This window comes from Salmo trutta, chromosome 29 (assembly GCF_901001165.1).
Source record: "Salmo trutta chromosome 29, fSalTru1.1, whole genome shotgun sequence".
Classification (NCBI taxonomy): Eukaryota; Metazoa; Chordata; class Actinopteri; order Salmoniformes; family Salmonidae; genus Salmo; species Salmo trutta.
In genome coordinates this window covers 15,672,678-15,700,385 of record NC_042985.1, presented here as the reverse complement: position 1 = coordinate 15,700,385, position 27,708 = coordinate 15,672,678, and the positions used below count along the sequence as shown (strand labels likewise).

Below are 27,708 nucleotides of genomic sequence, written 5' to 3'. Positions count from 1 at the left end.
GGGAGGTTCCATCTCTTCTCGTGAAAGAGGGGCTCTAGCTACTCCTCTAGGTATCTGAGTCAGCTTTCTGGTAATGACTGAATAATGACCTTGGGTGCCTTAGCTCTGTCTGACTTCAGCATACTGAGTGTATTTCTGCAGCACATGTTGACATTCAATAGGCAGGAGAGAGGAGGGAGAGGGCCCCACATGTCCTGTCACCGTCCTTCGCCCACCACTAAACAAGCTCCAACAGGAACCTACCCGATGACGGAGAGAAAACACATCCATCCACCCCTCCCTTTCAGAGAAAAAACATGTTCTATATACACTCCTCTCTCAGAGAGTTAAAACACACGTCCATGTGTTATGATATTTACCAAAACAATGAGGGCTAAGCTATTCAGACAGCTAGAATAACTGCAGCTTTTAGACCTTTTGTATGGAAGAAAGGAAAAACACTGGTGCCTGGTGTGTTAAATGCAATTTCAATTCAACCACAGTTTTTTACATCATCCTCCCCTCACCTTCTGCCCTCATCAAGGCCCTACAGTAGTCATTACAGTAGTCAGTCAGTAGAGTCAGTCAGTAAGTACAGTAGAGCCAGTAGTCATTACAGTAGAGTCAGTCAGTAAGTAAGCCAGTAGAGCCAGTAAGCCAGTATAGTCAGTAAGCCAGTATAGTCAGTAAGCCAGTATAGTCAGTACAGTACAGTCAGTCAGTAAGCCAGTAAGCCAATATAGTCAGTACAGTACAGTCAGTCAGTAAGCCAGTAGAGTCAGTAAGCCAGTATAGTCAGTAAGCCAGTATAGTCAGTACAGTACAGTCAGTCAGTAAGCCAGTAGAGCCAGTAAGCCAGTATAGTCAGTACAGTACAGTCAGTCAGTAAGCCAGTAGAGCCAGTAAGCCAGTATAGTCAGTAAGCCAGTATAGTCAGTACAGTACAGTCAGTCAGTAAGCCAGTAAGCCAATATAGTCAGTACAGTACAGTCAGTCAGTAAGCCAGTAGAGTCAGTAAGCCAGTATAGTCAGTAAGCCAGTATAGTCAGTACAGTACAGTCAGTCAGTAAGCCAGTAGAGCCAGTAAGCCAGTATAGTCAGTACAGTACAGTCAGTCAGTAAGCCAGTAGAGCCAGTAAGCCAGTATAGTCAGTACAGTACAGTCAGTCAGTAAGCCAGTAGAGCCAGTAAGCCAGTATAGTCAGTACAGTACAGTCAGTCAGTAAGCCAGTAGAGCCAGTAAGCCAGTATAGTCAGTACAGTAAGTCAGTAAGCCAGTAGAGCCAGTAAGCCAGTATAGTCAGTACAGTACAGTCAGTCAGTTAGCCAGTAGAGCCAGTAAGCTAGTATAGTCAGTACAGTCAGTCAGTAAGCCAGTGGAGTCAGTAAGCCAGTATAGTCAGTCAGTAAGCCAGTAGAGCCAATATAGTCAGTACAGTACAGTCAGTCAGTAAGCCAGTAGAGTCAGTAAGCCAGTATAGTCAGTCAGTAAGCCTGTATAGTCAGTACAGTACAGTCAGTACAGTAGAGTCAATCAGTAAGCCAGTAGAGTCAGTACAGTACAGTCAGTACAGTACAGTCAGTCAGTAGAGTCAGTACAGTACAGTGGGTCAGCGAGCCAGTAAGCCAGTATAGTCAGTACAGTCAGTCAGTAAGTCAGTAGAGTCAATAAGCCAGTAGAGTCAGTAAGCCAGTAGTCAGTAAGCCAGTAGAGTCAATAAGCCAGTAGTCAGTAAGCCAGTAGTCAGTAAGCCAGTAGAGTCAATAAGCCAGTAGTCAGTAAGCCAGTAGAGTCAATAAGCCAGTAGTCAGTAAGCCAGTAGAGTCAATAAGCCAGTAGAGCCAGTAAGCCAGTATAGTCAGTACAGTACAGTCAGTCAGTAGAGTCAGTACAGTGCAGTGGGTCAGCGAGCCAGTAAGCCAGTATAGTCAGTACAGTACAGTCAGTCAGTAAGCCAGTAGAGTCAATAAGCCAGTAGAGCCAGTAAGCCAGTATAGTCAGTACAGTACAGTCAGTCAGTAGAGTCAGTACAGTGCAGTGGGTCAGCGAGCCAGTAAGCCAGTATAGTCAGTACAGTCAGTCAGTAAGTCAGTAGAGTCAATAAGCCAGTAGAGTCAGTAAGCCAGTATAGTCAGTACAGTACGGTCAGTCAGTAAGTCAGTAGAGCCAGTAAGCCAGTACAGTCAGTACAGTACGTTCAGTCAGTAAGCCAGTAGAGTCAGTAAGCCAGTAGTCAGTAAGCCAGTCAGTAAGCCAGTATAGTCAGTACAGTACAGTACAGTCAGTAAGCCAGTAGAGTCAGTAAGCCAGTAGAGTCAGTCAGTAAGCCAGTATAGTCAGTACAGTACAGTCAGTCAGTAAGCCAGTAGAGTCAGTACAGTACAGTCAGTCAGTAAGCCAGTAGAGTCAGTAAGCCAGTATAGTCAGTACAGTCAGTCAGTAAGGCAGTACAGTCAGTAAGCCAGTACAGTCAGTAGGCCAAAATAGTCCATCAGTACAGTCAGTCAGTATAGTCAGTCATTCCATCTAGGGGTCCTTTTCCTCTGTTTGATGAGGTTCACTCTGGTCAAATAATATTTTTTTCCCTCAGAATAATAATAATGCATTTTTCATATTCCCCTTCCTCTGAGCCAAACTGCTCCCTTCCTCCCCCAGAGCAGGTAATAAAGTGATAGAAGTCAGCATGAAGCCAATGGATGTGATCCTGTTTCATCTGGACAGAGGGAAAGGACCTTTCTGCTTTTCCTAGCATTAGGAGGTGATGAGCGAACGAGCCAAAGACCAGACCTCACACTGACAGACCTGCTGTAGCCAGATGGACCAGAGTTCGCCTGCCTGCATCATTATGTCTCCCCTTCTTCAACCACCCCTCTCCCTCCTCCCCTATCTGCAGTGCAGTCCAGTCCATTGACATAACTAACTGAAGCCCACAAAGAACTGGAAAACTGAATGGACACACACAACCAACTCACTAAAAGACCTCCATTACCGCTTGTAATAAAAACATAGTATGGTCATTTAGCAAATGTTTCTATTCAAAGTGACTTTTATCATCTTTAAAAATGGGAATTGAACAAGTCAAGAAGAGAGTCCAGTAGAGAGTCCAGTAGAGATTCCATAAACCATAATGTAGTACTTGTTATCAACTGGTGCCTGGAGCTAGGGATCCCTGTTACCCAACCCTCCTCTCCTCCTCTGTGCATTTAGGAGCGGCGCGCCGCCACTGCATTTATTTGTATGTATGCCCCAGGAAGACCCCATCCTACCCCCCGCAGGAAGACCCCACCCTACCCCCCCCAGGAAAACGACATCCTACCCCCCGCAGGAAGACCCCACCCTACCCCCCGCAGGAAGACCCCATCCTACCCCCCCAGGAAGACCCCATACTACCCCCGCAGGAAGACCCCATCCTACCCCCCCAGGAAGACCCCATCCTACCCCCAGCAGGAAGACCCCATCCTACCCCCAGCAGGAAGACCCCATCCTACCCCCCAGGAAGACCCCATCCTACCCCCCCAGGAAGACCCCATCCTACCCCCCGCAGGAAGACTCCATCCTACCCCCGCAGGAAGTCCCCAACCTACCCCCCGCAGGAAGACCCCATCCTACCCCCCGCATGAAGACCCCATCCTACCCCCCGCAGGAAGACCCCACCCTACCCCCCGCAGGAAGACCCCAACCTACCCCCCGCAGGAAGACCCCATCCTACCCCCCGCAGGAAGACCCCATCCTACCCCTGCATGAAGTCCCCACCCTACCCCCTGCATGAAGTCCCCACCCTACCCCCTGCATGAAGTCCCCACCCTACCCCCGCATGAAGTCCCCACCCTACCCCCCGCATGAAGTCCCCACCCTACCCCCCGCATGAAGTCCCCATCCTACTCCCCCAGGAAGACCCCATCCACCAACCCCCGCATGAAGTCCCCACCCTACCCCCCCACAGGAAACAGTGACTATACATTAACTAACTAACCACAATAAACTAGTCTTTCACGCTCAACGTGATTCCACTGTTGTACTCTGTTTATGGAAGGAGGTGGTGGAAAACTCTGTCATTACTACTCTCTTCCTCTCCTCTCTTTATTCCATCCCTCCATCCGCTCCCTCCAATCAGGCATGTTCTGCAATAAGCATCTGGATTAGCCTTGATGAGGGACAATTTACACAAACCAGATCATCATTATCTCTCTCTTTCCCCCATGATGACACACATCATTTTTGCAGGGCCCAAGTTTCCTCCACTCCACTCTTAGGGTAAACTCTCCACTCCTAGGGTAAAAGGTTTCCACTCAATTTCTCAAAATAATGTATCTTAGTCAATAAGTAACAGCACCCTTGACTCTCCTCCGTGTTTGAACTTGATTCAGTTTGGCCTCTTTCACAAAGCTATGGTGGGCAGGCAGGGACTGGTTCACAGAATGCTGTCACCCTTTCACAGTTTCCATCCTGGAACCCGCCCATACTTGTGTTTTATTATTGAAAGAGTTAGAGGAGGGAGAGTCTAAATAGTGGGTTGTAGTAAGCTAAGTTCAACCCAAGCGATTAATGAAGAGGTACAGTATGAGCAGAAGGACTGACCACACTCAGAGACTCTGTCTTCTTAAGTTAATACACTAAACAGGTCAGGGCAGGGCTAAATATTAACACTGATAAGGACTAGAGAGAGACTGAGGAGCCAGGTGTAAGCAGTAGATTGTACTGTGTGAGTGTGTGATAACCTGTGTATCAGTCAGTAGCAGTAGCCAGATATGCTACCCATCTTTCTCTTGGGACGGACAGAAACGATCAGAAAAAGAGATTGAGATCCATTTTTAGTGTCTCTTGCTCTTGAGCTATGTGTGTATTATAACTCAGAACTCAGTAGTAACATTCCATGGATGACAGAAAAGAGATTTAAATAGTAGAGCAGTGCTAGTGGGCGGGATAGCAGCATGGTATGGAACGCACCCCAGGGCTGTAGGAGGCATAGGACTGTTCTGTTTCCAGGTGTTTCTATCTAGTTGGGTCTGACTCTTCCTCCGCAGTCAGTAAATCAGCTATTGGAACCTGTTTGAACTCTGTGTTGCAAGAGGTGGTTGGTGATGGTGACGTTCTATCTAGAGTATGTTGAGAAGGGTCCTTACACTCCCGCTGTTTTCTACACAACAATGGTTAGGTTAAGCTGGAGCTACGGTACCTAAAGTAACCCAGCTCTTGGGTCAACTCACTGGATCCAAACTACAGAGTATTTGCTACTGTGGATATTCTGAGCTGTTTAATTTGGATGAACCAAACAGTATTATATATCTGATATAAGACCATTGTAGCAAGAGGACAATCTAAAAATAATCCCTCCTGATCCGTTGGACTGTTCGACCATGTGAATTATGAGTCAGCTTGTGGGTCAATTTTTTTATTTTACTTTTATTTTAACAGCGAAACACCCTCGAGACCAACGTCTCTTTTACAAGGGAACCCTGTATACTGTATACACAATTTACAAAATAAAGTCAAATACAATATAATACAAATAATCAAGAAAAACAATCACATTCCTTAGCAAGGATGTCCCTAAGGATTTCCCCCCTGTGTGTGAGACGCTGTGTGTACAAGTCTCTTACCAGGGCCCTTCTCCAGGAATATCACCTTTGATTCGGGGAAGAAGTTGGATCCTGTGATGACCATCTCCTCTCCCCCGCTGACCAGACAGCCGGTCAGACTGGCCTTCTCTACCTGGGGAAGCTCCTGGGCCGAACGCTGGGCTGGGAGGTTAGAGGAGAGGGGTTTACATAGGCAGCAATGTACATATGAGAAAGATAGAAAGAGACAGAGAAAAAGAGAGATGAGTGGGGGAGGGGGGGCTAAAGCGAGAGAAAAGGGCTGTATGTACAGTTGAAGTTGGAAGTTTACATACACCTTAGCCAAATACATTTAAATTCAGTTTTTCACAATTCCTGACATTTAATCCTAGTAAAAATTCCCTGTTTTAGGTCAGTTAGGATCACCACCTTATTTTAAGAATGTGAAATGTCAGAATAATAGAAGAGAGAATTATTTATTTCAGCTTTTATTTCTTTCATCACATTCCCAGTGGGTCAGAAGTTTGCATACACTCAATAAGTATTTGGTACTATTGCCTTTAAATTGTTTAACTTGGGTCAAATGTTTCGGGTAGCCTCCCACAAGCTTCCCACAATAAGTTGGGTGAATTTTGGCCCATTCCTCCTGACAGAGCTGGTGTAACTGAGTCAGGTTTGTAGGCCTCCTTGCTCGCACACGCTTTTTCAGTTCTGCCCACAAATGTTCTATAGGATTGAGGTCAGGGCTCTGTGATGGCCACTCCAATACCTTGACTTTGTTGTCCTTAAGCAATTTCGCCACAACTTTGGAAGTATGCTTGTGGTCATTGTCCATTTGGAAGACCAATTTACGACCAAGATATTAACTTCCTGACTGATGTCTTGAGATGTTGCTTCAAGATATCCACATAATTTTCCTCCCTCACGATGCCATCTATTTTGTGAAGTGCACCAGTCCCTCCTGCAGCAAAGCACCCCCACAACATGATACTGCCACCCCCGTGCTTCACGGTTGGGATGGTGTTCTTCGGCTTGCAAGCCTCCCCCGTTTTCCTCCAAACATAACGATGGTCATTAGGTCATTATGGCCAAACAGTTCTATTTTTGTTTCACCAGACTAGAGGACATTTCTCCAAAAAGTAAAATGTTTGTCCCCATGTGCAGTTGCAAACCGTAGTCAGTTTTTTTTAATGTCAGTTTTGGAGCAGTGGCTTCTTCCTTGCTGAGCGGTCTTTCAGGTTATGCTGATATAGGACTTGTTTTACTGTGGATATAGATACTTTTGTACCTGTTTCTTCCAGCATCTTCACAAGGTCCTTTGCTGTTGTTCTGGGATTGATTTGCACTTTTCGCACCAAAGGTTTTTTATCCGTTATTTTACCAGGTAAGTTGACTGAGAACACGTTCTCATTTGCAGCAACGACCTGGGGGAATAGTTACAGGGGAGAGGAGGGGGCTGAATGAGCCAATTGGAAAGTACGTTCATCTCCAGGAGACAGAACACGTCAACTTCCTGAGCGGTATGACGGCTGCGTGATCCCATGGTGTTTAAACTTGCGTACTATTGTTTGCACAGATGTACGTGGTACCTTCAGGCGTTTGGAAATTGCTCCCAAGGATGAACCAGACTTGTGGAGGTCTACAATTTTTTTCTGAGATCTTGGCTGATTTCTTTTGATTTTCCCATGATGTCAAGCAAAGAGGCACTGAGTTTGAAGGTAGGCCTTGAAATACATCCACAGGTACACCTCCAATTGACTCAAATTATGTCAATTAGCCTATCAGAAGCTTCTAAAGCCATGACATACTTAACTTCCGACTTCAACTGTATGTATGTATGTATGTATGTATGTATGTATGTATGTATGTATGTATGTATGTATGTATGTATGTATGTATGTATCTGAACAGGATCTGGACACTCACAACACTCCACGGGGATGGATGCAGCCTGTAGAGAGAGAACCTTCCCATTGGGCTGGGGAATGTGAACACGAAACACCACTCGCACACGCGTGTTCTTCCGCCCGATATCAGTCTCCCCCTTCCGCAGCTCAATGTCTGAGTTCCGCAGCTTCAGGATGCCAGCACAGTCAATACTGCAAGAGAGATAGGGAGGGGAGCTAAGCAACACCCCCCGATTGGGTATCAATTAAGCAATTTATTAGGATGAATGGAAGGCTGAATGAATGCCATAATAAACCTTTGCCATCATATTGTGAACAAATATCCATCTGAGTCAAATTACAAAGTGCAAAAGCAGTACATTTGATTTATTAATGCTACAGCTATGAGGGGAAACACCAAATCTAAGACAAAACAGCTTGGAAAACCAGAGCCTTCGAAATAAAAGCCTAAATATATACTGTGGTTAATGTAGATCCATAAATAAGGGAATAAAGTGTATTGTAAGCATATTCTGCTTGGTGGGAAATTCTCATATTTTCCTGCTGTACTTAACCTTCCTGCTGTTTTGAATTAAGACAAATAAAATCCCTACCGTGTGCATGTATGTACGTATGTCTGTCTGTGGATATTACGATCCTGTTTGATCATAAACTGTTATTTTTACACTCTCAAGGTCTTCCTCTGTGCTAGGAGGTAGCGCTCATAATTCAACTGAGTAATGTAATCCTTGAGCGACCATGACACCCACCTGGCAGACATATTGTTTTCGGGAAGCAGAGGAATCTCGAGAACTTTGGTGCTGGAGATGATGATCTCCTGGCTGGCGGTGGCCACCGTTTTCCCAGTGATCCGATGCACCTGGTAGAAGGCGTGAGGTCTGAGGTAGCGGTCGTCCGCCGTGCCGATGAACATCTGTAGGTTGACAGGCTTCTCGTTGTAGCCCATCAGCTGACACAAGGCAGCGATACGGAGGGAAAGGGGGGAAAAAAACATGAGTATGTAGATAGAGTCCATATGAGCATCGCACTTCCAGGACAATCTGCACATTTCCTTTACTTCCAAATGCCCACTTCTCTCTTTTCTGGAGGGAGTCCAGCCTAAACGTCAGCTTCAAACATTCAAGTGAAAACCCCAGTCAGACAGGAATTTCTGGCAGGATCTCTGGAGATTCATCTGGATCCCTCTACTTGGCCTCCAACCAGGTCAACACACACACACACACACGCACATACACGTTCTCCTCCTCTAACTAAAGACCCTTATCATTTCCCCCTTTGTCTACTCTCTGTTTTAACAGGGATTACAACCCACATGTGCACAATTACCTCCAAAATCCCTTCTCCAGAGGAACCACCATCTCAGACCTTAGCCCAGTATTTTCCAAGACAAACCCCCAACAAGTCGGAGCTACCCAAAAAGACCAAGCCAAAAAACGAGGAGACACGTTTTCAAAACACGAGAGAGAAAGGAGAAAGAACATGGAAATGGAGTGAAAAAAAATATATCTTGAAAGACATTCTTTGGTGCACCACAGTACCAGAAACAAAATGGCTACAACTTTACTGAATGGAGTGCAAACTTGGAAAAACAAGTCACCACGGATATGATCTTCAACTCATTCTGTGTGGTCTATCGTGCACCTTTTAAAGAACCTTTTATTGGTGAAGCTGCGGTTTTGGGTTCTAGACTAAACCTGTCAGTGAAATTGCCAACCAACGCCCATGACCCTGATCCAGCTGTGGTGCCAGTGCCAGCTTGGCCTGAGCCCTGGGCAGCCTATGCAGCTGCTCTCTCCTTCTTGGCTCTTTCAGGAGCCAAAATGGCCACCAGCCTGCCATGCAGGTGAGAGGCCCCCCCCTTCATCCTCTCCTCACAGGGACAGAGAAAACAACGGCAACACAATCCCACTACTGTTAGGAATGTTGTGCTTGGCAGGGGCCGTGACGGCAGGATGGCACCCCCTCCACCCACCACCTCCCCTGTACCCACCTCCCTGACCCAGCCAAGCCACATCCAACCCCTGGCTCCACCGCAGCTGGAGGGTTACCCCTGCTCCCCACCCTGCGTCACACACACACACCGGTGTTACCGTTTGGGGAAAGAGAGAAAAAGGTTAGGTGTGGAAGGAGTAAAAAAGAGAAAAGAAAGGAGGGGGGTTTGAGGGTGGGAGTTGTCATTATGCAGTTGGTCCACAGAGCAACAGCAGCCAAAACAGCGAAATGATGGTCTGGATGGAAACAAGTGTACCTGAGAAAAACACCAACCACCAAAAATCCCATGCCGCTAGGTTTCAAAATATTTACTTTCTCTGAAACCAATTATTGGACATCCTTTTCCTTTCCAGCTCCAACTGAAAGCTTGACTGTGGTGGTGTGTGCTCACTTAGGGGGGAGAGATCCTATCAGCCACTCCAATGGTTTTTATTGAATTTTCAGACTATTTTCTCTCTGACTAAAACACATAGATGGGACCCAGCGGGGTCAGAATAGAGGTATGGGGGCCTGTTGGGGTCAGACAGAGTCAGTGGAAATGATGTGTTATGTTTAGTGGTCTTTGAGAGAAGACAAGTCCCCTGGGTATCATACAGGGTGGTAAAGACCTCTACACCTCTACTACTATAACGCTGAAGACAGGAGCAGGGTTCTAATCAGCATAAAGCCTCAGTGTTCTGAATATGGGTAGGGAGGTGAGGTAGCCGGGACACACAGTCTGCAAGACGATGCTGGTCAGGGGCTTTGTTTACGCAGTGAACCCTAACCCACCCCCTCTCCCTGACCTCTAACCTCTCTGTGTGTGTGAGAGTGAGTGAGGGAGTGTGTGAGTGTGTGAGAGTGTGAGTGAGAGAGAAAGGGGGCAGGGTTTATGATGACCTGGCTCCTCATAGGCCTAGTTACAGGTTACAAGGCCCGGCTGGTCTGGTCTGGCTGGTTAAGTTATCTTCAGGGTAGCTGACTATTTTTGTTAAAAGCAGACTCAGCAGCTGCCCACTGCAGCCCTGCCAGGCTCAACTCAACCAGGTTAGGTCACTCTCCTCTTTGCTTTGCAGCTCCACCTATTTATATAGGCAGGCACATCTAGGAAAGCACCAGCAACACATGGAGACCTTTAGACTATGGGTGATTAGACCTGTTCTGTTCCATTTGGACTTCATTCTTGATTCTTAACCTTTCAACACACGGCAGACACATTACAGCTGAGCAGTAGGCCTACTTCCAATTCAGGTTGATGTGGTACTGGACAATTTGTCTCAGTTAGAACTTCCAGTTCCACAATGCATTGTTCATGCTGAAGAACTGGGTGCTTACTAATCAAATGCAGCCACTGCTTTAATGAACAAAAACCAAAGCATTTTGATATTGCATGCATTAGAACAATGGTACCTGGTGGTTAAGTCAAGAGCACCTGGCAGAGGGGCAGACACAGGCTTAGGATAGAACTAAAAGGGACAGGGAAAGCCCCCTAAAGTCATTCCTAGCTGGACGTCTTGGAAGTGTGTGTACCCTCTAAGCCTGCTCCTGTTGAACCTACGGTCTACAGGCTGATATCTAGGAGACAATCTGACTCCTCCCTGACCCTGCACTGACTACGCTAAGAAGCTTTTGGACGGCTGGGACGAAGCGTGCGAGGCCACATCCTTGTCTCACACTGTGACACACACACACACACACACACACACTTCGGGCGATCAGCCTCAGAGGTGGTGCCATTTCGCCCGTCGAAACAAGGCCAGAGTCAGGGATAGGGCCTGTGGCATCCACAACACATGGGCACCCAGCTGAGTGGACAGGGTTGGTGAACAGTCCAGCCTAGTAATGGATTAGTCCTTCAGAGCTTTTAAAGAGGAAGAGAGGTGCACTATAATGGTCTCTTAGATCTGCAAATAGGAGAAGTAGCATTGATTTAACCCGACCTGAATACAGAAACACAGCTGTTATAGTGGTATTAATGTTGTCCTACAGGACTACTCTTTATAGTGGGAGTCACTAATATTGTCCCTACAGGTCTTTGTAGGGTACCAGGTGAGACTAGCAGAAAGGTAAAGTCTCATAAGAAATAGAGTGCAACAAATCTCTGAGACAATGGATGTGCAGACTGACTGCAACTCCAAATGTCAAAAAAGCTTGTCTTCATATATTTAGATGTGCCGAAAGTTGTTTATACGATCAACATTACTTCCTGTATAATATCCCCCTATTATGGGGTCATCCTCAATCCCTAGAGAACCCCATCAACATGAAATACATCTAATAGCTAACTAGTGATAATTATCATTACAATTACCTGTGATCATATACAAAACCTTAATTCTACTTTCATAAAGCTCAAAGTCATTAGGCATGGTTTTATGAGGTGCTTTACGGTCTGTTATTACTAGTATAGATATGGCAAGCGGACTATGGAAGCGGACTATGGAAGTGAGTACTGACTGACTGACTGACTGACTGACTGACTGACTGACTGACTGACTGACTGACTGACTGACTGACTGACTGACTGTAAATCTGTGAGTGTGTGTATGCGTGTGAATCTGTGAGTGTGTGGCGTTGTAATGTTTATTCACAGTTCACAGCACACCATGTGTGTTCCAGACAGCATATAGCGACTTTATGTTTCTGTGTGGGTGTGAAACTATGAGTGTGCGGGGGGGGAGAAAGAGAGAGACAGAGGAAGGGATGTGAAGAGCACTACAGCACAAAACGTGGTCAGAAATCAAGCATTGTTATTGTTTTGTGAAACCATGTTTCGTACTGAGGTGCTTTTCGCGTCTCTAAACCAAATACTCTGATCACATAAAATACTTTGAACACGTGCAGTTCATCCTGGAGTAGAAGTTTCTGTAAAGACCTACTACACCAAGACCTCTCTCAGTCTCTAGAGTCTATAACACGAGGCCCAGGTCTGGAGTAGAAGTTTCTGTAAAGACCTACTACACCAAGTCCTCTCTCAGTCTCTAGAGTCTATAACACGAGGCCCAGGTCTGGAGTAGAAGTTACTGTAAAGACCTACTACACCAAGGCCTCTCTCAGTCTCTAGAGTCTATAACACGAGGCCCAGGTCTGGAGTAGAAGTTTCTGTAAAGACCTACTACACCAAGGCCTCTCTCAGTCTCTAGAGTCTATAACACGAGGCCCAGGTCTGGAGTAGAAGTTTCTGTAAAGACCTACTACACCAAGGCCTCTCTCAGTCTCTAGAGTCTATAACACGAGGCCCAGGTCTTGTAGCGAGCCATCATGTTATCAAACACACTCAGCAGATGTGGGCTGCTCCAAATGAAATAATACGGCAGGTAAAACTAATTAGGGCCTGCCTGTAGAGTAGAAAAAGCCCTGCTTCAGCACTCTCAGTGGGTCAACACCACACGGTTAAACAGAACAGAAACAGAAGACAGAGATGGCTAATTTAGCAACCTCTGACATTTAAACCTACTTCCAAAATAACTATTTTCTATGCAATTTCTGTTTTTCAGTCCCAACAACATAGCAAGGCTAGGCTACACCTTTCCAAATACTGTAATACGTAGTGTTATGTAAACATAACACATGCGAGGGCGAATAAGCAAAAAATACAGACACACACACACGTAGACACAGGCAGAGTAGACACATGCAGACACACACACACACATAGACACAGGCAGAGTAGACACATGCAGACACACACACACACATGTAGACACAGGCAGAGTAGACACATGCAGACACACACACACACACGTAGACACAGGCAGAGTAGACACATGCAGACACACACACACACATAGACACAGGCAGAGTAGACACATGCAGACACACACACACACACGTAGACACAGGCAGAGTAGACACACACAGACACACACACACACACACACGTAGACACAGGCAGAGTAGACACATGCAGACACACACACACATAGACACAGGCAGAGTAGACACATGCAGACACACACACACACGTAGACACAGGCAGAGTAGACACACACACACACGTAGACACAGGCAGAGTAGACACATGCAGACACACACACACATAGACACAGGCAGAGTAGACACATGCAGACACACACACACACACACATAGACACAGGCAGAGTAGACACATGCAGACACACACACACGTAGACACAGACAGAGTAGACACACACAGACACACACACATAGACACATGCAGACACACACACACATAGACACAGGCAGAGTAGACACATGCAGACACACACACACACACACACACACACACACACACACACACACACACACGTAGACACAGGCAGAGTAGACACATGCAGACACACACACACACACACACACGTAGACACAGGCAGAGTAGACACATGCAGACACACACACACACGTAGACACAGGCAGAGTAGACACATGCAGACACACACACACACGTAGACACAGGCAGAGTAGACACATGCAGACACACACACACACACACACACACACACACACGTAGACACAGGCAGAGTAGACACATGCAGACACACACACACACACACACACGTAGACACAGGCAGAGTAGACACATGCAGACACACACACACGTAGACACAGGCAGAGTAGACACACACACGTAGACACAGGCAGAGTAGACACACACACGTAGACACAGGCAGAGTAGACACACACACACACACACACACACAGAGACACAAACACGCACCCTCTGCCTGCTTGTTTCACATTCCTGGTGTGAAATACCACGGGAGGGTGGTCTCTGCACTTTCTTAACCTCCTCAAATCCTCTGGGACCAGCTGGTCAATAAGATCTGATGGATCACGTCAGTCAGTAGTCATATTAAACCTGCTGACATTAATACCAGTCACATGTCTGACACACACCGCACTGCTGGATATAGGTCTGCGTCCCAAAAGCCACCCTATTCCCTACATAGTGCAGTAAGTGCACTACATTCGACCAGGGCTCTGGTTGAAAGCAGGTCGCTATGTAGGGACTAGAATGCCATTTGGAACACAACCATAGGCTGCCTGCTAGGTTACCTAAATATAAAACTGCTGGATACCATTACAGATTCAGGTCTAAATAAAGAGAGGCTTATTTTGGTTCTCAGTGGCATCTGTTCCACTGATCCAGTATTAGAAGAGAAAACAGCCTGGCTGGCTGGGCCCGGAGAGAAGAGGGTGACATGCAACAAGGAGAAATTTAAAACAGCCTTTGAAAAGGCAAAACACAAGTGTTGATGGATGGGTTGGGTTGGGCTGGGCTAGGCACCGTATCACCAACAGAAGCGTAGCCCGCCAAACTTCACAGTGAGAGGGGCATGTTACACCATGCCTAAATCCACCCTCCCTCCCCTTTCCCTCGCTCCTCACCTCTCCTCCACACCCCCTTCAGCTCCTCACCTCTCTCTCCTCCACACCCCCTTCAGCTCCTCACCTCTCCTCCACACCCCCTTCAGCTCCTCACCTCTCTCTCCTCGCTCCTCACCTCTCCTCCACACCCCCTTCAGCTCCTCACCTCTCCTCCACACCCCCTTCAGCTCCTCACCTCTCCCTCCCTCCCTCCCCCTCCCTCCCCTTTCCCCTCACTTCTCCTCCACACCCCCTTCAGCGCCGACCCTCTCCCTCCCTCCCCTTTCCCCTCGCTCCTCACCCCCTTCAGCTCCGACCCCCTCCCTCCTCTTTCCCCTCGCTCCTCACCCCCTTCAGCTCCGACCCCCTCCCTCCTCTTTCCCCTCGCTCCACACCCCCTTCAGCTCCGACCCCCTCCCTCCCCTTTCCCCTCGCTCCTCACCCCCTTCAGCTCCGACCCTCTCCCTCCCTCCCTCCCTCCCTCCCTCCCTCCCTCCCTCCTCTTTCCCCTCGCTCCACACCCCCTTCAGCTCCGACCCCCTCCCTCCCCTTTCCCCTCGCTCCTCACCCCCTTCAGCTCTGACCCTCTCCCTCTACTGTAACACACCACGTTCTTTAGGCGCATGCCTCTGCCAAGTTGTTTCCCTGTGTTTCTCTGGTGTTGCCATGGCAAGGCTCTGTGCATGTGTATATGAGTGTGTGTGTATATGAGTGCATTCTCACACTGGTGTAAACTACAGCTCTTAGTGTGTGTGTGTGTGTGAGAGAGAGAGAGAAAGAGAGAGAGAGATGTTGGAGCGGGAACAGCGGTGGTCAAGGTCATGGGCGGCTTCTGGCCCATGACGTTCAGTGGTGTCTCTGCTCTGACACGGCTTAGGGCCCACCCACGCACACACACACAGCCCTGTTCACATACAGGCCTGCTGTGTACCCAGCACACCAGGGCCCAGAGAGCTAGGGGGCCGCTTGGCCGTTTGTTTAAACAAGGTCAATTCACACACACACACACACACGCGCAGAGCAGAGCAGAGCAACGTCTGCTGTATGCTCAGCCAGTATATGGTTCTGCAGGTCTGCACAAAGCTCAGTGACTCTTTCCCCTTTTCTATCCCTCTCTTCCTCCCCCCGTGAAGGCTATTTCCCCCTTCTCTTTACCACCCCCCCTCTCCCTTTTTCTCTCTCCCTCTTTTTATCCTCTCTCTCTCTCCCTCTTTTTATCCTCTCTCTCTCTCTCTCTCCCTCTTTTTATCCTCTCTCTCTCTCTCTCTCTCTCTCTCTCTCTCTCTCTCTCTCTCTCTCTCTCTCTCTCTCTCTCCTCTCTCTCTCTCTCTCTCTCTCTCTCTCTCTCTCTCTCTCTCTCTCTCTCTCTCTCTCTCTCTCTCTCTCTCTCTCTCTCTCTCTCTCTCCTCTCTCTCTCTCTCTCTCTCTCTCTCTCTCTCTCTCTCTCTCTCTCTCTAATTAAATTCAAAGCACTTTATTGGCATGGGAAACATATGTTACATTGCCAAAGCAAGTGAAATAGATAATAAATAAAAGTGAAATGAACAATATAAAATGAACAATAAACATCTCTCCCCCTCTCTCCCACCACCAAGTTCCCTCTCCCTGTCGTCTCACTGCACACTAACCCTGATTACATCAAATGAGAGTGGAGCCTCACAGCCTACATCATGTTTACATCAAATAGAGCCTGGGGCAGGACAACAGCTCCGGTCGGTTCACACACACACAGCCCTGTTCACAAACTAAAGAGCAGGGCGTTGCATGTTTCCCTCTTTATTACCCGTCCACGCCTATTGAAAGAGTCAACAAAGCCATGCCACAACAACACAGAGGAATACAGACTACACACAGCGGAGCAGAGGGGGACTGGTGTAGAAAAGTGACAACACAGAGGAATAAAGACTACACACAGTGGAGCAGAGGGGGACTGGTGTAGAAAAGTGACAACACAGAGGAATAAAGACTACACACAGTGGAGCAGAGGGGGACTGGTGTAGAAAAGTGACAACGCAGCAAGCCACATGCTTTATATGTGACAAAGTTGCTGGTTATGCTGTATAGAAATAGAACCACAGTCGCCAGTAGTCAGAGAGGGGGTTCGTGATATATCAAAATCATTCTGTGTGGCCAGAGGGGGAAACGTAATGCGCTCTTGGACAGCCTCAGCCCATCTTGTCTTTCAAATCCCATTTTCAGACACCATGGACTCATTTAGAGTTATTAAAGACTGAACATTAAAGACTAATGCAAGGGCTGCAATATAAAACATTTTAAATTTAGTGTTTTTGTTTACAGAAGCCTTTTACCTAATACACAATACAGTAAGTGTAAACTGTAGTGGAGCGGGTTGAGAGTTTCAAGTTCCTTGGTGTCCACATCACCAACTAACTATCATGGTCCAAACACACCAAGACAGTTGTGAAGAGGGAAAGACGACACCTTTTGCCCCTCAGGAGACTGAAAAGATTTGGCATGGGTCCCCAGATCCTCAAAAGGTTCTACAGCTGCACCATCGAGAGCATCCTGACCGGCTGCATCCCCGCCTGGCATGGCAACTGCTCGGCATCCGACCGTAAGGCGTTAGAGGGTAGTGCGAACGACCCAGTACATCCCTGGGGCCAAGCTTCCTGCCATTCAGGACCTATATACTAGGCGTGTCAGAGGAAGACCCAAAAAATGGTCAAAGACACCAGTCACACAAGTTATAGACCGTTCTCTCTGCTACCGCACGGCAAGCGGTACCGGAGCACCAAGTCTAGGACCAAAAGGCTCCGCAACATCTTCTACCCCAAAGCCAAGACTGCTGAACAATTAATCAAATGGCCACCTGGATTATTTGCATTGACACCCCCCCATTGTTTTTACACTGCTGCTACTTGCTGTTTATTATCTATGAATAGACACTTTACCCCTACCTACATGTACAAGTTACCTCAACTAACCTGTACCCCCACACACTGACTCGGTACCAGTACTCCCTGTATATAGCCTCGTTATTGTTATTTTATTGAGTTACTTGTTATTATTTTTTACTTTAGTTTATTTGGTAAATATTTTCTTAAGTCTTCATGAACTGCATTGTTAGTTAAGGGCTTGTAACTAAGCATTTCACGCTAAGTTCTACACCTGTGTGTGTGTGTGTGTGTGTGTGTGTGTGTGTCCATGGCCCAACTGTGTAACACTGTGGATCTCCTTTTCTTTGTGTCGAAGCAGCAAGCGCACAATTAGGCTGGTTAAATACGCACATGGATTGCTAAGCCAGAGGCTTTGGACTTACCCATCTCCTAGCAACAGGTGTGCCTGACAATTATGGTCTGCCTGCCCAGCAGTTTGGCTAGCCTCGGAGGAGAAGCCCTAGCTTAGCCTAGCGTAACCCAGGCTATGTTTACATTAGAACAGCTTAGCGTAGCATAGCCTAGCGTGGTATCCACTGGAATAAGCAGCATTCCACACAGAACACAGTGGTATGAATCACCTCTGTCCAAACAGTGCCATGTAAACAGTGTCACATTGTTTTGCTTTTGTTTGTCTGGCTACTGTAGGTTTTAGTTAGAAGATGACTGTTATGACATGCAGACCCGTGGCTTTCTTTCTGTTGCACTCTATGGTTTATTTGGGGGGGAGACACGGACTGAGGAGACGTTACATTTTTGACGTTCCCTTATACTACTCATTAACCTATTGTAGGATATGTATGTGCATGTAAGCCCAAGGGAACAGTTGGGTGGCCGTTTGATCACAGTGTGGATAAGATCAGTTAGTCTTGCAAGTTCCTCACATGTAAATGACGCTGCCCTGCCTGATAACCTGGTGACCCTTGGGGTTATGGGAAGGAGACCCTGTAGCTAGCGACCTTTCAAATCTACTAAACAATATGGGGGATGAAATAAAAACCACTCATTTAAGATGAGGCCCCTCAAGCAAACAAATGCCTGTTGCTCAAACTAGGTGAGCAGCATTATCAGTGAAGTACACGTCCTATATAGAGGCATGCTTTAAAGCTGCCTTTCTTTTCCTTCGGTTAGCAACAAGTCAACATACGGCAGTAAAAACATGAATCGTAACAGTAGCAGAAAACAGAGACAAGTCCACCCTTCCCTTTCAGGTGGTGGGAGGACCAGGATATTTTAACAGCTTCCCGCCTCAGGCACACAACCTCTACCATTATAACTGCATCTGTGGCCCACTGTGATAAGAGAAAACAACAGACAAAGCCTGGCTGGCTTCTGCCATATAAACAGGGCTCGGTCACAGAGAGTCTAGACAAATAGAGAGATGATAGGGAGACAAGCCAGGAAGTGCTTCAGGAACAGGACCGGTACAATTAGCATAAAGCAGATACTGTAGCATGAATAATGTAGGCTGATTGGCTGAGGGGGAGGCACGTACGCACACACCTACATGCCCATGTCCGCACGCCCGCCGTCTGTCCTGCTCCTGTAGTGGTAAAAAAAATAGGATGGGTTAACTCTGATCGCCGGTCGCAGTTAAAAAAGTCACGCTTCCTGTACTTTCAATGCATTTTTCCGCAAAAGGTGAGTAAACTGTTTTTACCGTCCACTACACCACTGCGCTACAGCTACCTACAGTAGCTCTGATACCCGACCCGATTCTGAAGGGCCCCAACATTATACTTCAGGTTAAGGCCTATTTTTTCATCAACCAGGGTACGGGCCGGGCTCCCTCCTGTCTCTGTACAATCATGTCTTACCATCATAACATGGTGTCAGAACTTCTTATAAAATATAAAACCAGAACATTGTCCAAGTCAACAGGATAGATTATTTCAATGAAAATAATAATATTACGTAAGTTTTGGTAGGAGTTTAGAGTGACAAAAAGTTGCTAGCTAACAGCCACTCTACCACGTCTCATGAGCAGCCCAAGCTGGGCCGTTGCAGAGAGAGGATGCAGCGCAGTGCAGGGATGGAGCAGGGAAACAGACAGAGATGAGCAGGATAGAGCCTGAACGTCGTGGACATGGGTAGAGTAGGGCCTGAACGTCGTGGACATGGGTAGGGTAGGGCCTGAACATCGTGGACACGGGTAGAGTAGGGCCTGAACATTGTGGACATGGGTAGAGTAGGGCCTGAACATCGTGGACATGGGTAAAGTAGGGCCTGAACATCGTGGACATGGGTAGAGTAGGGCCTGAACATCGTGGACATGGGTAGAGTAGGGCCTGAACATCGTGGACATGGGTAGAGTAGGGCCTGAACATCGTGGACATGGGTAGAGTAGCGCCTGAACATCGTGGACATGGGTAGAGTAGGGGCCTGAACGTCGTGGACATGGGTAGGGTAGGGCCTGAACGTCGTGGACATGGGTAGAGTAGGGCCTGAACATCGTGGACATGGGTAGAGTAGGGCCTGAACATCGTGGACATGGGTAAATGCGTAGGGCCTGAACATCGTGGACATGGGTAGAGTAGGGCCTGAACATCGTGGACATGGGTAGGGTAGAGCTGAATGTCGTGGTCATTGGTAGGGTAGGGCCTGAATGTCGTGGGCATGGGTAGAGTAGAGCCTGAATGTTGTTGGCATGGGTAGGGTAGGGCGCTGGAACGGCGTGGACATGGGTAGAGTAGGGCCTGAACGGCGGTGGACATGGGTAGAGTAGGGTCTGAACGGTCGTGGAATGGGTAGGGTAGGGCCTGAACATCGTGGCATGGGTAGGGTAGAGCCTGAATGTCGTGGGCATGGGTAGGGTAGAGCCTGAATGTCGTGGGCATGGGTAGGGTGGGGCCTGAACGTCGTGGACATGGGTAGGGTGGGGCCTGAATGTCATGGACATGGGTAGGGTAGAGCCTGAATGTCGTGGACATGGGTAGGGAAGAGCCTGAATGTCGTGGGCATGAGTAGGGTAGAGCCTGAATGTCGTGGGCATGGGTAGGGTAGGGCCTGAACGTCGTGGACATGGGTAGGGTAGGGCCTGAATGTCGTGGACATGGGTAGAGTAGGGCCTGAACGTCGTGGACATGGGTAGGGTAGAGCCTGATTGTCGTGTACATGGGTAGGATAGAGCCTGAATGTCGTGGGCATGGGTAGGGTAGGGCCGAATGGCGTGGCATGGGTAGGGTAGGGCATGAACGTCGTGGGCATGGGTAGGGTTGGGCCTGAACGTCGTGGACATGGGTAGGGTAGAGCCTGAATGTTGTGGGCATGGGTAGGGTAGGGCTTGAATGTCGTGGACATGGGTAGGGTAGGGCCTGAATGGCGTGGACATGGGTAGGGTAGAGCCTGAACGTCGTGGACATGGGCACGGTAGAGCCTGAATGTTGTGGGCATGGGTAGAGTAGGGCCTGAACGTTGTGGACATGGGTAGAGTAGGCCTGAACATCGTGGACATGGGTAGGTTAGAGCCTGAATGTCGTGGGCATGGGTAGGGTAGAGCCTGAATGTCGTGGGCATGGGTAGGGTAGGGCCTGAACGTCGTGGACATGGGTAGGGTAGGGCCTGAATGTCGTGGACATGGGTAGGGTAGAGCCTGAATGTCGCGGACATGGGTAGAGTAGGGCCTGAACATCGTGGACATGGGTAGAGTAGCGCCTGAACATCGTGGACATGGGTAGAGTAGGGCCTGAACGTCGTGGACATGGGTAGGGTAGGGCCTGAACGTCGTGGACATGGGTAGAGTAGGGCCTGAACATCGTGGACATGGGTAGAGTAGGGCCTGAACATCGTGGACATGGGTAGAGTAGGGCCTGAACATCGTGGACATGGGTAGAGTAGGGCCTGAACATCGTGGACATGGGTAGGGTAGAGCCTGAATGTCGTGGTCATTGGTAGGGTAGGGCCTGAATGTCGTGGGCATGGGTAGAGTAGAGCCTGAATGTTGTTGGCATGGGTAGGGTAGGGCCTGAACGGCGTGGACATGGGTAGAGTAGGGCCTGAACGGCGTGGACATGGGTAGAGTAGGGTCTGAACGTCGTGGACATGGGTAGGGTAGGGCCTGAACATCGTGGACATGGGTAGGGTAGAGCCTGAATGTCGTGGGCATGGGTAGGGTAGAGCCTGAATGTCGTGGGCATGGGTAGAGTGGGCCTGAACGTCGTGGACATGGGTAGGGTGGGGCCTGAATGTCATGGACATGGGTAGGGTAGAGCCTGAATGTCGTGGACATGGGTAGGGAAGAGCCTGAATGTCGTGGGCATGAGTAGGGTAGAGCCTGAATGTCGTGGGCATGGGTAGGGTAGGGCCTGAACGTCGTGGACATGGGTAGGGTAGGGCCTGAATGTCGTGGACATGGGTAGAGTAGGGCCTGAACGTCGTGGACATGGGTAGGGTAGAGCCTGATTGTCGTGTACATGGGTAGGATAGAGCCTGAATGTCGTGGGCATGGGTAGGGTAGGGCCGAATGGCGTGGCATGGGTAGGGTAGGGCATGAACGTCGTGGGCATGGGTAGGGTTGGGCCTGAACGTCGTGGACATGGGTAGGGTAGAGCCTGAATGTTGTGGGCATGGGTAGGGTAGGGCTTGAATGTCGTGGACATGGGTAGGGTAGGGCCTGAATGGCGTGGACATGGGTAGGGTAGAGCCTGAACGTCGTGGACATGGGCACGGTAGAGCCTGAATGTTGTGGGCATGGGTAGAGTAGGGCCTGAACGTTGTGGACATGGGTAGAGTAGGGCCTGAACATCGTGGACATGGGTAGGTTAGAGCCTGAATGTCGTGGGCATGGGTAGGGTAGAGCCTGAATGTCGTGGGCATGGGTAGGGTAGGGCCTGAACGTCGTGGACATGGGTAGGGTAGGGCCTGAATGTCGTGGACATGGGTAGGGTAGAGCCTGAATGTCGCGGACATGGGTAGGGTAGAGCCTGAATGTCGCGGACATGGGTAGGGTAGAGCCTGAATGTCGTGGGCATGGGTAGAGGAGGGCCTGAATGTCGTGGGCCTGGGTAGAGTAGGGCCTGAACGTCGTGGACATGGGTAGGGTAGGGCCTGAACGTCATGGACATGGGTAGAGTAGGGACTGAAGATCGTGGACATGGGTAGAGTAGGGCCTGAACATCGTGGACATGGGTAGAGTAGGGCCTGAACATCGTGGACATGGGTAGAGTAGGGCCTGAACGTCGTGGACATGGGTAGGGTAGGGCCTGAACGTCGTGGGCATGGGTAGAGTAGGGCCTTAACATCGTGGACATGGGTAGGGTAGGGCCTGAATGTCGTGGGCATGGGTAGAATAGAGCCTGAATGTCGTGGGCATGGGTAGGGTAGGGCCGAACGGCGTGGCATGGGTAGGGTAGGGCCTGAACGTCGTGGGCATGGGTAGGGTAGGGCCTGAACGTCGTGGACATGGGTAGGAGAGCCTGAATGTTGTGGGCATGGGTAGGGTAGAGCCTGAATGTCGTGGGCATGGGTAGGGTAGGGCCTGAATGGCGTGGACATGGGTAGGGTAGAGCCTGAACGTCGTGGACATGGGCAGGGTAGAGCCTGAATGTTGTGGGCATGGGTAGGGTAGAGCCTGAATGGCATGGGTAGAGTAGGGCCGAATGGCGTGGCATGGGTAGGGTAGGGCCTGAACGTCGTGGGCATGGGTAGGGTAGGGCCTGAACGTCGTGGACATGGGTAGGGTAGAGCCTGAATGTTGTGGGCATGGGTAGGGTAGGGCCTGAATGGCGTGGACATGGGTAGGGTAGAGCCTGAACGTTGTGGACATGGGCAGGGTAGAGCCTGAATGTTGTGGGCATGGGTAGGGTAGGGCTTGAATGGCGTGGGCATGGGTAGGGCTCGGGCTCTACCATGGACCCCTTCCCAGTGGCATGCTCTTGTTTTTCTGTTGACATAGCAGCTCCTTGATCTAGGGGGGGGGGGGGGGTATGTGTGTGTGTACGTGTGAGAGAGTGTGTGTGTGTGTCTTGATATAGACAACAAACACAACAGTCACAAAGGGAAGCTGCCCACACCACGGCCAGATGGCAGTCATGGTGTCAGTTGATGACATCACGAGTCCCAACACCTGAGTCAGTCGACTCCACAGGAAGACTGCCGCCATCGGAGCAGAAGGATGCAGTGACACACTGGAGACACTGAGGGACCAATGTCCTCCTACGGCTAGGGACTATAGGCTTAGTTACAGACCTACACCTGGAGGGAAAAGGCTGTTAGTCAGTCTGTTGTTAGCCTAGTGACTGACCCTTGATGACTCACCCCTATTCACCAGGGCCTACTGCATATTCACTCAGAGTACGACTGCTGATATAGGATCCGTTTTGTCTTTTACATAAAGAATTCATTTTCTGGACCGGTGGGGACCTGGTCCAAAATCAGCACTTCTTACCTGAGACTTTTTGTAAATACTCTAGCAGCACATTGTGTCTTGGGCCTGTATCAGTAAGGCAGGTGCTTAGGTTTTAATCAAAACAACAGTGTTTCTGTGAAAACAAATATGACAGGACAGCCTCTTGGTCCCACAGTGTTAAAGGGGGAAACAGAGTGTCAATATAACAGGACAGCCTCTTGGTCCCACAGTGTTAAAGGGGGAAACAGAGTGTCAATATAACAGGACAGCCTCTTGGTCCCACAGTGTTAAAGGGGGAAACAGAGTGTCAACAGAGAAACAATGAGGGAGTTCTGTTTAGTAAACAAGGTCAATGCCACTAGACCTGCCTCATCAGAGATGATATCATCCATCATCACATGTTCCTAGTGTTACACTGCTCTGGTGCCCCATAACACACACACACACACACACACACACACACACACACACACACACACACACACACACAGAGGAGCGATATAACACTACAAAAAAAAAGAATGAAATAATCTTATAGCCAAATAGCTCCCTTCTGGACTAGGAATGAGGGCAAACACAGCCAATGCTCGTATGGGTTCAACATTCTGAAAGCTAAATTATGCATCGTCACACATGGTGGAGGTTGCAGTTGAAATGGTTCAGCATTAGCTCTGACTGATGGAGGAACAGGACCCAGTCTGTATAACTCGCCCTGAGATGAGAGTTGGCATAGTTTTTAAGAAACTATGCTGTATGGAGCAAATGGTCAACAACATTTGCATCAAAATAACCAATGATGACAACCCCAGTGAAAGATTAAAGAAATGAGCGGTTCTGGACACCAAACTGTGGTCTTCCTCTGGTCCACATTCTTAAAGGTCACTTCAATTAGAAGAGTATTACATTGGGGTTGCTGTGGGTACCAGTGTATAGTTCCATTAAAACCCCAACTAAAAGATGATCCTGAGGGACTGGAATGACAACCCACCTCCTGGCTCTTATAAGCAGGGTTATTGTTGGGTTATGCAAACACACACTCCAAGCAGGGGCATTGTTGGGTTATGCAAACACACACTCCAAGCAGGGGCATTGTTGGGTTACACACCACTGGTCATGGCCCATGATGCCGTCCGCCCGGCTTCAGTCACCACACAAAGGATCCCTGTCCCCTGAGCATAAAATATTCACCTGCTGCCTGGCTCTGCTCTGGTTGTCAGCTGGATAACAGAACGGGAGCCCTGGGTCAGGAATGTGGCGCTACATAGGTACTGTAACAGGCCTCAGATCAAATTGTATTCAAAACCTTTCAAAAATACTCGGGGGCCTTTTCTTGAGCCTGCCTGGAGTGGAGTTGTAGTTGGACAGGGTTTGGACCTTTGGAATTCGTCCTTTGTAGCTCAGTTGGTAGAGCATGGCACTTGTAATGCCAGGGTAGTGGGTTCAATTCCCGGGACCACCCATATGTTAAAGGTATGTATGCATGACTGTAAGTCACTTTGGATAAAAGCGTCTGCTAAATGGCATATATTATTATTGGATTCACTGCTCTAGTCAAGCTCAAGTTAAGTAAGAGAAATATTTCAAATACTATTTGAACCCAGGTCTGGTACAGTAGTAAGGCTGAGGCTCACTCTGCCGCAGTCTCTGGGGTATCACATGACAGACAAACTAATGGGCTACGGTCACGGTGACTGTGATGATGTACCCTGCCCTGCTTGGTGTGCCTGCTGCAGCAGCTTACCCTTTCTATCTGTATAGAGGGAGGGGTGGGGCAGTTATTGTTTGGTAATATTTACACATAATATTTTAATTCACTAGCATTGGCTGCCGTAACCTAGACGGCTGTATAAATTGACAGTTGAGGTACTGCATGTTGTGACAATCCCAGTCTTGGCACCAGTCCTGATTCTACAAGGCACGAGCGGTCTATCAACCTGAATGACATTTTTTTTTTTGTAAATGTAACCTTTATTTAACTAGGGAAATCAGTTAAGAACAAATTCTTATTTACAATGACGGCCTACCCCAGCCGATGCTGGGCCAATTGTGCGCCGCCCTATGGGACTCCCAATCACGTCCGGATGTGATGCAGCCTGGATTCGAACCAGGAACTGCAGTGACGCCTCTTGCATTGAGATGCAGCGTCTTAGACCGCTGCACCACTCGGGTGTCCTTCTCCAGACTGTCACTGTCAGTATAGATGCAGGTCTCCTCCAGAACTGAACTTAGCTGCACTACCTCTTGTAGTTTACATCAGAGAGGTTCTTTAGTTCTACTACCTGCGTCCAGGTTGCTACACCGACATCATGGTTACATGACTACGGTGATAGTTTCCCTGGTGGTATAGGTTAGATTCAGAAAGGTTTACCTTATGCAGTCAAAGGTGTTATCACGTGCTCCACTAAGGCAGTTATTTATCTTTAAATTATGTGGGTAAAACAAAGTGCAAATTAAAAGTATGAATCTCGGAGCATCGTAGCACCATTGAGTGCAAAAACTCGACTTACCCAGTTGCGGCCCACTTTTTGGAAGCAAACCACTCGATTTCGTACTTACGTTATATTGGCATCGAACATGTCACCCTCCCTAGGAGAGGGGGTGACCTCGACAATTTATTGTTAAAACGAGAGGCTGCCTGGATCTTTAATTTAAAGACCCTTGCTCCCTTCGGTCTCAACGTAGACTTTAATCTGAAGCCATTCTTGTGATTTTGCTATTGTAAATGTTTGTAGGCTTATGTAGCCAAATTGCATCTATGATCGTATGCTATCCATTTATGCTTTTTGTATGCTATTTTAATATATAAGAATTAACCAATGATATCAGGCCACACCCGGCCATGATTACAGACACCTGTGTGTGTGTCCTTTGACACTATATAAACTAGTTACCCCACAGTGTTTGTCATTATACCCTGATGAAGACAGCTTGTCTGTCTAAACGTTGGATATTAGGTTATTACATAATTGCATCTGAGCTCCTAGAGTGTGCGGCTCTCCTTTAATTTTTCAAGTGTTCTACTCCGCTAGCCAGCACCTCGCCTTAATAGGTGTGCGTTTCTTTCGCCTCTAGGTTTACCTTATGTAACACACTGCAGGGCAGTCAGGCATCATGCTAACAGACGGGCACAACAAACTGGCCATGACCTACTGTATACTATGACCATCATCACAAAATTGTCCAAGTTCAACTTTTCCCCCGATGCCTTGAGATGGATGAAATCATACCTTGAAGGCAGAAGGCAGCACTCAGTGTGTCAGAGTGAGCAATGAGCTGTCGCCCACTCTTAGCTATGATGTGGGCGTGCCCCAAGGGTCAATACTGGGGCCCCTCCTGTTCAGCCTGTACATTAATGATCTGCCTTCTGTCTGCACTGGGTCTGAAGTTCAAATGTATGCAGATGATACAGTGATATATGTGCATGCAAAGAGCAAACAACAAGCTGCATAAGAACTCACTACTGTAATGGTCCAGGTTACAAAGTGGCTCAGTGACTCGTGCTTGCATCTCAATGTGAAAAAAACTGTTTGCATGTTCTTCACAAAGAGGGCAACAGATGCTACTGAGCCAGATGTCTATGTGTCAGGGGAGAAGCTCCAGGTGGTATCTGATTTTATGTACCTTGGCATCATACTTGATTCCAACCTCTCTTTTAAAAAGCATGTGAAAAAGGTAATTCAAATAACCAAATTCAACCTAGCTAATTTCCGATTTATACGAA

At 48.3% G+C, this 27,708-nt stretch overlaps 1 pseudogene; it reads right to left on the bottom strand.

The window, feature by feature from the left end:
• The window catches only part of LOC115167006 (nuclear factor of activated T-cells, cytoplasmic 3-like), a 70,337-nt pseudogene that overhangs the window by 10,687 nt on the left and 31,942 nt on the right, over positions 1 to 27,708 (bottom strand).